Source organism: Amblyomma americanum, chromosome 1, assembly GCF_052857255.1.
Source record: "Amblyomma americanum isolate KBUSLIRL-KWMA chromosome 1, ASM5285725v1, whole genome shotgun sequence".
In the NCBI taxonomy this organism is placed as follows: domain Eukaryota; kingdom Metazoa; phylum Arthropoda; class Arachnida; order Ixodida; family Ixodidae; genus Amblyomma; species Amblyomma americanum.
Window position 1 is genome coordinate 108,371,655 of NC_135497.1, and position 9,039 is coordinate 108,380,693.

A 9,039-nucleotide genomic window follows, 5' to 3' on the forward strand; every position below is an offset into this window, starting at 1 on the left:
TGATGACGTCACACCGGCTGCAGATGGGGCCTCATATCGCGCCGTCGGACGTCGCCCGGCGGAGGCCTCCACGCTTCGTTTCGCGCCGTCGCGCGCGACGCGGCGGCGGCGCCACCATCGCTGCATCACGTGATATGTGACGTCACGCCAGGGATGAAGCGGCGCGCGCCCGCCGTCGCGTCAGTCTCTGTGCCCGCAACCGCGCCAGCGTCTTTGCGCCGGGCGTGTATGCGGTCAAGATGCCTCCAAACGCTAAGGACAGCCAAAGTCCACGACTCAGTGGGGAAACAGTTTAGACTTGGTGTTGTGTAGAAATGCTCAAAGACAATACAGAATAAGTGACGTGCAAACCAAGAGTCATGCATTTACGGACCATAAGAGTGTGTTTGTCGGGCTGCAAAGAATAAAGTACGACGATTAACCTAAAACCACGTCTCCGTTACTTAGCCCCATCCACACTGAGGCAGCTGCTTAACATGCTTCGCATCCACTGGGCTTAACCTTGATAAGCCTCCAATTTTTTTTTTCCTGCGGAAAGCCACGATGTGATCGGAGCACGGCGTCGGCGGTATCAGCGGCGTGGCATCTAAACAACCGCTTTTTTATCCTGGCGGCTCTCAGATGGCGCCATATGTGCAACTAAATGTGTAGCGCATAAGGTCCTACGGACGCGGCAGAGCGCGCGAAAATGAAGGCGGGCACGAGAAGTGCACGCAAAGTTGTGGACGGAGTGGAGGGCGAACAAGGCCACTTCTCTCGTTGGAAAGGAACGGGCGCACAAAATGCGCGCAAGAGGTAATTTTCAATTACTTTTCTATAGTTTAACGCGCACAAAAAAAATTCTGACGAAATATTGTGCGAAAGCAGTGCGTTTCCTATCCTTTCGTGACTTGAGCAAAGATGGAAGTTAGTGAAGACGACGACTTGCAATGCACAGCGCGAGTGTGTGTTGCAGTTTAACACGAGGCGTATTTGAGGCAACAACAACAAAACACGAGGCCTGATCGGCTGCGGCGATAGCCTAGTGCTTTCGTGCAGTGGCCAGCGCAGCTGATCTGTTCGCGCCGCCATGGTCACCCTCATTCAGAGTCTCGTTTATTTCCCGCCATTTACCGCATCACGAGGCTAACTTCGGAGGCTTCACCACACACCGGCATTTTCCAGGTTAGAGTTTACTGTGCTATGTTGAACAGATGCTCTGCTCACGCGGTTCGGATGACCCAGAGGCACCTGAACAAAGGCGGGGAGTGGGGACGGTCCCCCCCAGCCTCTAGCCCTGGAACTGCTTGCACTAATATTGGATTTATGATTGAAGCACTCCAACTGTAGAGTACCAATAACGTAAGTAGACTGACTGATGTTATTTGCTCTCTAGCCTTATCTACGACTATTTCTTTGAACAATCTAACACGATCGGATTCCAACAACAGATTTTGATTGATGGATCCCACTTTACAAGTGTGGTAAGCACTTAGACTACGCGCAGATATTTTCTAATCTTGTCTGATCCCTCCTCGCGTGCACGGTTTTAAGAATACCCTATTTTATTTCAAAGCTTGTGGGCGATAAAATAAGCATTATTGTCGCTTTTTCTGCTTGTGCCAGCAATTTTTGCAAAAATTCCAGTATTTTTTCGCTTTTTACCAGTCATGCGGGGCACCAGAATCAGTAAGGCTGGAAAGTGAAATGTTTTCCTGCTTTTTTAATTAGCATAATTCGCAATAATTAAGACAGGGTAGATTTTAACTCGTAGTATATGTACATAACGGGCAGGTTTAAGGGGAGCTGCAGGGGACAATTGCCCCTTTAAAGCGAGAAATTTCCTCTCCGGAAACCGCTCTTGCCTAATTTTTTTTTCGACCAGGAAAGTTCAAGAGGGCCATCCGATTAAAAGATCATAGTCTTAAGCCTGGACTCGGCTGAAGAAACAAAGCGTCAACTCGCAAGGAAATGCTCCTCGTTTCGACCACGCTCGACGGCATTGTCCGGTATCTCTGCTACCAGATACCTCTGCACACAGATTTGGCGAGAGCTCTCCACCGGGGGCCTCACTCAGGCCAAAGCCACCTAGAATTTTAGATGGCGGTGCTCAGGCTCACATGTCAAGAAAAGACGTGTAACTATGTCACGCATACCGATCCACGACAACGCTCTTTAAGCCCCAACTCGATGGACACATCCTACGCGTACCGGCGGAGCGCCTACGCGCACGGGCGTACGCTGGATCCTGTCTGCGCATGCGCAAAGCGCGACGCGCGCGCAGGCGCGAGCAGGGCGCAGATATCTGTAGATGTCGGATATCCGCGCCTGAGCGCACGCGCTTGCGCGCGCGTCGGAAGCGGGGTTCGGTTTACAACAATAGGAAGACCGCGGGGCTCTCGGGGACTCTTTTCTTCATGGCTTGAAGCTCTTTCAGGCTACTGGTACTTTTCTTCGCGGTTTAAGTTGTCCTTTCAGCGCCCCCCCCTCCCCCCCCCCCCAAATCCCCTTTCTTCACGCTTGAAATTCCTTCGGTCGGCTCGAGAGGGGGAACGCGCCAGCACAGGGAGCATGGAGGTGGATGCCTTTTTTCGACGACCGTCGCGGCGCAGCGCTGGGCGCGCAGGCGCTCCGCCGTACGCCTAGGATGTGTCCATCGAGTTGGGGCTTTAAGGGGCGCTGTACGATCCCTTTTTTTCTGCATGCGCACGCGTCGTTACGACAGTGCGCAAAGGCTGCGCAAGCACCGAACAATGGAGCGCATGAACGCATCCGCATGTGCGCACAAGTTGGTTCAACTTCAACTTTTTTTCCGCACGAGCGGATGTTCGCATCACGCTAACGCTATTGGCTGCTGTCCCGTGACGTAGTAGCGCACCGGCGCAAGAACGCGCCTCCTCACAAGATGGCCGCCCGCGAAGCGGAGTGAAAAACCAGGCCTAGTAGCTGGTAGCTCTGCCGAGAAACACATAATATTGGCCGCGTGTGACTATTACGAGTGTTGACAGCGACTTAGAGCTTCACTGTATGGGACAGCGGCAAGCAGCAGTCACCTACCCCCCCCCCCCTCCCATAACGTTATTGATCACTGGAGGGCGCTATCGCGTCGGTCAATGCGCCGTCAAGAAAGACACAAGCGCCAGGGCCAAGTTAATTCAGATATATGTTTCATTAACATGCAAGGTGGCAGGAATATACTGAAATGGGAGGAAATAGAAGAACAGTTAAGGCAGGAGGAATTAATGGTACATGGTTTAGTGGAAACGCATCTTAGAGACATGGAGCAATCACCCTGTAACCCAGACTGCGCATGAGAATATTGCAATAGAACAGAGGGCAGCTGAAAGGGGGTGTAATTGGGGCATTCATTCCAAAGGTAAGAATTTCCAAAGGGTTAAACTGGGATGCAAGGAACATTTATGGCTAAAAGGAAAAGTGGCAGGGGAGCAAACACTCCTTGGCTTGGTATACCTGTGGACAGGAGCTAACCCCAAAGAGGAAAACAGGAAAATGTTAGAATGTATTGCAAGCGACATTGATGAGCTAGGAGGACAGGGCGAGATAATTATATTAGGTGACATGAACGCCCATATAGAAGACCTGGATGGGTACACAGATTCGACAGGAAGCATGCTACAAGACATGTGTGACAGGCATGATTTAGTTTTATGCAACAGTACCGAGAAGTGTGAAGGGCTCATAACATGGGAGGCAGGGAGTCTGCACTCGACGATAGATTATGCACTAATGTCACAGGATGTATAATAGATAAGGGGTAATGAGCATAGATGAACATTGTTCCAGAAGTCTAGGTAGTGACCACAAGCGTATCAAGTTGAGTTTCAGAAGAGAAATCAAAGTAGGACTGAAGCGAGATGAACAATCAGAGGAGAATTTTTACTCAGAAAAGCAATTGGAAGCAGCAGCCAAACAAATTGAGAAAGTAATTTTTGAGAACAGTGAAACAGAATGGAATTATACCAAATTAACTCGATTACTGGAGCTAGAGCTAGCTAAGGTGCGAGTACAGCTAAAAGGGAAAAGACGCAAACCCAAGAGTTGGTGGGATGAGGAGATCAAGAGAGCGATAGAGAAACGTCAGGAAGCCTCCAGGGAACACAGATATTTCAAGAGGGGGGAACAAGAAGTTAAAGTAGACAGAAAATGGGATACCTTCATAAAGTGTAGAAGGGAAGCATCCGATTTGATTAATGAGAAAATTAGAAGAAATTGTGCCCAATGGATGTCAAGAGTAAATAAAAAGGATAGAAAAGCAGCTCGAAAATTCTGGAAGCATCTAAATGCAATGAGTAATAAGACTAGGCTAGAACAAAGGTTTGTTGTTACAGATCAGGGTATTCGACTAGAAGGGGATGAAGCGATAAAACACATAGGAACAAGGATGACAGAAAAATTTAAAGAAATGTTGCACATAATTAATGGAAGGAGGATAGACAGGTTACTGCAATAGCTTCACTTAAGCAAAGCGAGTGGGAAAGGACAGAGAAGAAGGTTAATAGTGGCACGTCAACAGGACCAGATGGTATTCCTATTATGTTAATAAAGAAGCTAGGACCAAATTCCAAGCAAACGTTAAAGGGACTATGCAATAAATTAATTGAGATTACGTAAAGCAGACGAGAGATAGGTATTTCATCACTCGTCACCCCAACGCAAGAATTTTTAAGCTGGCATCAATAACAACGAAGATAGAGACGATTAAAAATTAGACTCCTCCTCTCCCCCCTCAACTCGTACACGCGGGGCACCAGACAAAAATAAAGAAAACAGGTCTGGGACTGGGCCCCGCCTTTGAATACGTCATCACATGACGTCCGTTTTGCAAGTTCCTAGCACCCCAGCAGCAGCGTCGGCGGCGTGGCGGAATCTCTCCGGTCTCTCTTCGCCTTCCTGGATTGCGGCGCGCGTCGGGTTTCTTTGCTTGTCGTCTGTTGTAGTTAGCAGTAATAATCCCGGACCTCGAGGCGCGACTGCTCGCTCTTACAGCCGCGATGGGCATCGAGCCCTATGCGTGCCCACTAAGAGCCGTGCGAGTGGCTCCGGAACTCCCGACAGAAGGAGGCGGCAGAGGAAAATTGAAACCATATGCGCGAAGGCAATGTCCTGGCCCGCGCTTGCCCAAGAGAGTCACGCGGCGGCACGAGCAAACGATTTTCACGGCTACCGGAAGTGTGCCCGTGACGTCGTGGCTGCCGTGGCTCCAGCGAATGACAGCGTGTGGTGGCCTGGCGACGTCATGGGTAGTGTGACGTCTTTCTTCCACGATTTTAGTTCCAAATTCGGTCACCACGAGCACACCAATCGGCCCGCGAATTTAAAAAAAGAACAAGTTTTTTTTAATTTATAATAAATTGCCAGCTCAGTTCCGAAGACTTATATTTGGTGTGAATGCTCATTTGCATCATTTCTAAGCACAGAAAACATTTACAAGCGACATTAAATTCTTTGCATAGTCCCTTTAATGCAGTAGTGAATAAAATGATATTGGATGGGAAAGTCCCCGATGAATGACGATTAAGTAGAATGAACATGATATATAAGGGAAAGGGGGACAAAGCTGAGGTAAGTAACTACCATCCCATAACAGTGACATCTGTGGTGTACAGGGTGGTGATGCAGATTATAAAGGACATATTGCAGGCTTGGGTGGAGAACGAAGAGGTGCTAGGGGAGCTACAAAAATGAGTTCCGGAAACAAAGGAGGTTGAAGGACAATCTTTTTTCATTGACGCAGTGTATAGATATTGCTGAAAAGGAACACAGGCCCCTATGGCTAGCATTTCTGGATATTAAGGGAGTCTACGACAACGTTATTCAAGAGTATCTGTGGGACATACTAGGCACATTGGATATGGAAGATGGAGTAATTAATCTTTTGAAAGATATATAAAGGTACCAGAGTACTTATAAAATGGGAAAAAAATGTATCAGAGCCTGTAGAGATACAAAGGGGGCTTAGGCAAGGATGTCCTCTGTCTCCTTTGTTGTTCATGTTGTACCTTGTTGGGATTCAGGTAGCGTGACTGGGCCGGAGAAGAGACGAGGACGATAGGAGGAAGAAAACTGGGAAAACTTTATACAAAGACTATTTACATAATGTACAAGTAAGGGCAACTGAGAGTGCTTCTCAGTAAAGAGAGCTTCTTAGCAGTCGGGAGTCTCTCCCAGCAATCCGCCTTTTTCATTTTCCTGTGCTGCCACCTCGCGTACAACGCTGGAAGCTCACTGGTAGGGTACTGCGCGCCCATCCCGGCCGGACTGAGTGCCGCTCCGGAGCACGTTTTGTTGGAATCTGTCGACGATGGCGTGTCCTGGGCAGCACCTCGTACCTGGAGGATTTCTAGGATTGACTGATGGCTGGGTGCGAAGTCCGAGGCAGGCTGCAGTGCCCACCGAAGAGCAAATTCTTCAGTATTTCCGATCATCCGGCATGCGATGCGAACACCAGCTAGCAAGGGCCGCCGCTTCAGAGATGAAGGCTACATTCGGAACATAATGTTCAATGAAAGATCCCCGATCATTGAGGTTGGCGTTTTCCGCTGTATATGCCTGCCATTCATGAAAGGTGGATACTACATCGTGCACGCAGTAGTACAGAAAACAACTGGGGACAACAGTTTTCACAAGCAATCGTTGTGCTCAAGCGCTGCAGAATAGCTACACGAGCTGTAAAAGCACAAGCGTACTCGCAACAAAGCAGCTCTGCTAGCATTTCACTGTATTTTCCCACAGCACCCCGCTGCATAGGTTAGACAAGCATGCGCGTCCATAAAGACGAGCGCGAGAGGCGCACATTGGCCCATTCCGGCGATACCACGCAGAGCTCTTCATCATGGATATGATTCGAACACACGCATAACGCAGCTTTTTCTTCTGTCTCTTAATACATGCATGGCACATACCCACACGGGGGGATTGGCCAAGGTGTAGTGGCATAAACAAATAAATTTCCATAGGAGATTATGACAAAATTTTAGCACCATGCGTGAATGCTCTCGTAGCTTCTTTTTCGTTGTCCGCTCCATCGCGTGTTGAAAGCGGCTCACAGCACTTGTCCATTTGGCCTCCTTGCTTGAGAAAGCAAAAAGCGTCGGAACGAAGTCTGGGTGCCGCGGTGACATTCAAGGCCTTCCTGTCCATGAATAAAACACTTCGTGATAGACTGCACACGCATTTAAACACAGTAACTCGTCCGTACCTGTCACAAAGTGATTCCGGCACAGTCTTGACGTGCTTGACGGTGCCCAAGGGCGGCCGCGATCGTCGAGCCGGCGAACTGCTTTTATCCACGCTTCGCGTCGAAGGCTGTCCCGGGAAGCGCTCGGAAAGCGAAAAAATCCGTGTTTGCTTCCCTTTACATATTCGGAATTGCAGCCGTATGCAACACATTTCGTAGGTATCGCCAAATGCGTCGCGCTGAACGCCCGACGGCTGCAGCAACGCACCCGCGTAGGAAGCCGGTTTGTTTACACTTCCACGGCCGGTCTCGAGTTACAGTGGCTGGAATATCAGCCACTGTACTCGAGTGGAGAGCGCGGCCCTTCCAATAAGTTTCGAGACACCGCCGCCAGGGGATGGGCGCATGCGCAGTCGCGTCGTGAAAAAGGCGGATTGGTATCTCTCAAGAGGGGGCTCTCTCTGGTACCAAACCAGCAGCTCGTTAAATACTCTTCGTATTCCCCAGATCCCTAGCTGGGGAATACAGTTCGAAGAATGATGTCCAATCACACGATGGCACTGATGGTACCACCCACGGCAGGGCGGTCCTGATGTTCTCTCGCAGCTCGGTCGAGGGAAAGGGAACAGGACCCGGTCACGTTGTCGTCCACGCGGCCTCCAGGTGAGCGCGCACGTGTGTCCGGACCACGCCCATGTGGAATCGGAAGGCGCCTGCGTGACACAGGAATGCAGGCTGTCTCCCAGCAGCGGTTGAAAGATCTTGTACTGATGACCGGAACGCGGAACCTCTGTCGAAGGCGCGGCACTCGGACAATTATTCAACCCCAGCGTGACTGAAGAGGGCAACACTGATCTTGTACTTCGTCGTCTGATGACCGGAAAGAGCACGTGGGGACGCTATTATCGTCGTTACACCCGATGGCCTGTTCGAACACGTGGGGACGCTATTATCGTCGCTGCGCCCGATATTCTTGCAGCCACGTTTCTTCCAAAGGGCTCATTCACCTTCGCGGTGGTTTTTAGGGAATCCTCCCCCATGTCCAAATTTGCCGTTTGCCGAACTCAACAGCAGGAATGGAGCGCGAGCACAACAACCTGCAAGGGTTGAAGACCAAGCTAGAGAGGAGCAGACTAGGCTTCAACCTTTCTTTTTTCAAGCAAGGAAAATTGATTAAACAGTCATTACCGGGACTAATATACGCCGATGATATAGTGCTAATGGCTGACAACAAGGAAGGTTTACAGAAGTTGATAGACATATGTGGTACAGAGGGAGATAGATTAGGTTTTAAGTTTAGTAAGGAAAAATCTGCAGCCATGATATTTAATGACGAGGTCGGCGAGCATAGAATACATGAGTTCACGCTAGAAGTAGTGGATGAGTACAAGTATATTGGGGTGTGGATAAATAACGGTGCTGAGTATCTGACAGAGCATGAAAAATATGTAATGAATAAAGCTAGTAGGAATGCAGCTGTCATGAAAAATAGGGCACTGTGGAATTACAATAGGCATGAAGTGGTAAGAGGGATCTGGAAAGGGGTGATGGCTCCTAGCCTGACTTTCAGTAATGCGGTCCTGTGCATGAGACCAGATGTTCAAGCAAGGTTAGAAATTAAACAACGTGGCGTAGGGAGGCTAGCTTTGGGAGCACATGGCAATACACCAAATCAGGGGGTACTAGGTGATATGGGATGGGCGTCGTTCGAGAGCAGAGAAGCTAGCAGTAAGACAGCATTTGAGGAGCGATTGAGAAAAATGGGGGAAAAGCAGTGGGCTAGGAAAGTTTTCAGATACCTGTATATAAGAAATGTTGATACGAAATGGAGCAAGCGAATTAGAAAATTGACAAGCAAATAT